The 4,022-nt window shown below is 38.7% G+C and overlaps 1 long non-coding RNA gene across 1 annotated transcript; it reads left to right on the top strand.

Moving 5' to 3' along the window:
* The first annotated feature begins 256 nt into the window (after positions 1–256).
* On the top strand, positions 257–3,796 carry Gm32678. Its single transcript, XR_001778748.2, has 3 exons — positions 257–328; positions 3,390–3,621; positions 3,738–3,796. It is a non-coding gene; the product is annotated as a predicted gene, 32678 (long non-coding RNA).
* The last annotated feature ends 226 nt before the right edge of the window (positions 3,797–4,022 follow it).

Below are 4,022 nucleotides of genomic sequence, written 5' to 3'. Positions count from 1 at the left end.
GACTCATCTTCTCCTCCTGGAGTTCTTAGCCACTCCATCCCCCTCTTATCTCCCCAAGGAGGTACAGGCTTACCTGTCAAGCATCTTTTTAACTTGTCAGGGACTGAACTCGAGCGAAGGCAACCAGATATTACAGCTAAATGGCTTTACAGCTAAATGAGGGTGAATATCTGTTACTGTTCACTGAGCCATGGCATTGACGCCTAGTTTGCTGTTCACATGTCACAGCAACACTGATTATTAACAGCCAGCCTGCACAGGAGGTGGGGTCTTGCAGCAGTCACATGCTCCTCGGCTTCCAGATTTGGTCAGGAGACATCTCATTACGGTAAGGCATCTGACCAGCTTGTTTTTACCGTTTTGGATTGGACATCAAGTGAAGGAGGAGTGAGAGAGCTTGGGGATATGGACTCTTGTCCCTGTCTTTTCCTTGCTATTTTTCTCGTGCCAGGCATTGCTCATTGTTTTCCTGTATTCATGAAAGATTCATTGGAATGTATGAATGTCTAAATAGTGTTCTTTATATCTTGATTCTTAAGAAAGGGAAAACTTAACTGAACATATTTATGTTTTCCCCTGTAAATCCTCTGGAGAAGAGAAAGTGCACTGTTCTTATGGAAGTGAGGAGGCCAGGGATGACTGTTGAAAATTCTCCTTGTAGATCTAATACAAAGGCAGAATTGAAATGTCCTGGGGCACATACACAACGCCACCCTGGGAGTGATGGAATCATAAAGAATACAGATAACAGTGGTTTCTTAAATGCTTGGGAAATATATTAGTGAATAAGCTTACTTAGAGGAAAACTAAAATCCACGTGCATGTCGTTATAAAGGCATTATTAATTGGGTGTCAGTATGAAGCTTTATTAGAGAAGAAAGTTACACGCTACTAATAAAAAAAATTACGTGACCTAGTTCTGAAGGGAAAACATGTCAATTGTAATCTAAACAGATGAAATGAGCTGCATTAAACAGTTCAGCAGCAATACCAAGAGAGATATAAACAAACAGAAGGAAGCACAATACCAAGCCCCCACTAATTGTTATTTCATAAGTAACCATATTACTAAAGGGGAGAGCCGATTTTCAGTTCATTGAGGTTCAAGCCAGATGTCAAAAACAGAACTGCCTATGGCCATGGAATAATATCAGCAAACCCAATAGGTAAAGGATATGAGATTAAAGAGCTTTAGTTTTCATAAGTATTCCCTACTCTGGAAAGGTCAGCAAAGGGCTTAATCAATAGTAGGGTACCTACTATGTTGGTACCTACTATGGAGGTAGAAGTTTTAAGATGTGGAGGCAACCAGGAGGTTTTTAAGTCATGGGTGGTATGCCTTTGAAGTTCTTTCTTTCTCTCTGTACCACCCTAGAGCTAGAGAAGTTTTACTCCAACACACACTTCCTTGATAAAGTGCTGCAACCTCACAGGCCCAAAGCAGCAGGTCCAACTGATATTGTACTAACATCTTGGAAACAATGAAACCAATGTATGTCTTTTCTCTAGAACTTATCTCAGATCTATGACACAGTGAGGCAAAGCTGACTAATGTGTGAGGATGCTGAGAATAAAAACCTTGGGCAGAGCTTAGAATATATCATAACTAACCACAACAAACAGGGCCAACTCTTTTGAAGGTTATTGGCCATGGAAACACAATAAAATCACCCAAGAGGCCTTTTACAAACACAATTAGTACCACATGGAGTCAGATTCACCTAGTCTAATATCAAACACTGGCATGAAGTCCAAATCCCCAGGGATGCCAATGAGCAATCCTGTTTGAGAGACACCCATTTAAAGAAAAGAGGAGACTGGAAATAGCAGTTTGTGCAGATAAGCCAACTGGCACAGAGTTCAAGCTACGGCTGTGCAAACACTTGCTGGAACGATGCTTCCAGTAGAGCAGCACACAAAACAGACAGATCAGGCACAGAGGCCTTTCTTTTCCTTTTCTTTCCTTAGCCAGTGTATTAGTTGAAATCAAAGCTTGCACTGTCCTTTCCTCTAAAAACAGAACTTAGTGTACATGTCTGCCTTGATCATGTAAATGTCACTGATACATCTTTAATAAATTGATATAGAAATTGCCCAAATATTCCCATTAATATACATTCATGGTCAACGACTTACAGATATATTAAACGTAATTGTAAAATTATGCTTAGGACAGGACAGAAAGTTTAACAAAGGGAATTTAAGTGACTAACTGTAATTCTTATAAGTAGTAGCAGTAGCAGTAGTAGCAGTAGCAGTAGCAGTAGCAGTAGTAGTAGTAGTAGTATGCACCATATATGTGCATGTACCCACAGACACCAGAACATGGTGTCAGATACCCTGAAACTGGAATTACATGGCCATCACAAGCTGCTGTGTAGTCCAGAGAGCAGAACTTAGTTCTTTTGCATGAGCAACCAATGATCTTAACAACTGCAACATTTCTTCAACTCCAATGGTCTTTAAAATAATAATAATTTTTATTTTCTTTTGTTTTGAATTAACCAATTTCTGCATTAATTGCTGTGTTAGTTAGGGATTTTTTAAAAATTCTTTCTGTGAGGAGACTCCATAAGCAAGGCAACTCTTGCAAAGGCAAACATTAATTGGGGATGGCTGACAATTTCAGAGTGTTAGACCATTATTATCATGGCGGGAAGCATGGCAGCATCCAGGCAGACATGGGACAGAGAAGGAGCTGAGAGCTCTATATCTTGATCCGCAGGCAGCAGAAGAGGATTGTGTTTCACACTGGGTAGAACTGGAACATACTCATGAAACCTCAAAGTCTACTTCCATGGTGACATACTTTCTTCAACAAGGCCACACCTACTCCCACTAGGCCGCACCTCCTAATAATGCTACTCCCCATGGCCAAGTATTCAAACACATGAATCTATGAGAGCATATGTACTCTAACCATGACAATTGTTTTCACTATTTTCTTAAGGGCACCATGTCACTGAACATGTATTTTAACTATAACACGAAAACTCCACAGTCATGAGCAAGCATGATTTGGCATCACCCTACCTAATACTCTGGCAACCTGATACTCTGTCTTTGTTTCCATATTAGCTTATTTTGAGGTATTATTTATAATCGAAATGTAAACATACCTTGTACACACAGGGTTAGCTAAACATATTATATGTTAAGTCTCTTTTCTGTCAGTTGTCTTCTTTAAATGTTTAAAATAACTTGGAGTAATGGTGACCATCTACTCTTTCCCAAGCTGTGAAAGAGAAAATTGTTAATAAGAGAATTTAGAGAGAGGGAACCTGATTGTCTTAAAGGAAATTATAATGTCCCCATAGGGGTTTGTTTGCCAGCAATGCCATTTCAGTTTAATTGTGAGGTTTATGCAACTATTAGTCTTTCTGTTTCAGAAATAATGGTCAAATAATGAAGAAAATTTGACTAGACCTTATACAGATATCCGATGGTTCAAGAATAAAATTGAACATAATGGCTTCCACGTGAAAGTTGGTGCTAACTTTGTGTGACAAGTGGAAATTCTACAAGACTCTGCAATGATTAAGATGGTACACCCTGCATCTTCATTTGCTGCCTCTCACTCCTGTAATGGGGCTTGTGACTAAACTGAAGGCCATCTTTCATGTAAGGACTATGTTGCTTTTCTATGGTATTTCAACAAGGTGAATAGGTAAGGAGTTGAGAATGATAACTTAATAACTGAGAGTTCTCATTCATATTAATTTTATTTTTGAAATTAGAAGTCTCCAATTTATGTCCAAATACATTCATGAGCCAGAAGAACCCATCATCATTAAAGGTGAGCAAGAGAATTTATATCTTTGAAGTTAATCACTGTAAGTTTTGTTGTGAATCATAAAATCTACTGTAACACCTTACTACAGCAGTTATTTCAGGATACATGAAATCTTTTCTAGGAGTTGGGATATGGGAGACAAATGTTTTTGAATTATCTTTCTATATTACTATACCTGTCTCCAAAAAATAGATAGGATGCATTGTAGAGTACAATCATCGCAGAGGTT

This window comes from Mus musculus, chromosome 8, assembly GCF_000001635.26.
Source record: "Mus musculus strain C57BL/6J chromosome 8, GRCm38.p6 C57BL/6J".
NCBI classification, from domain to species: Eukaryota; Metazoa; Chordata; class Mammalia; order Rodentia; family Muridae; genus Mus; species Mus musculus.
This window is presented reverse-complemented; position numbering and strand designations above follow the sequence as displayed.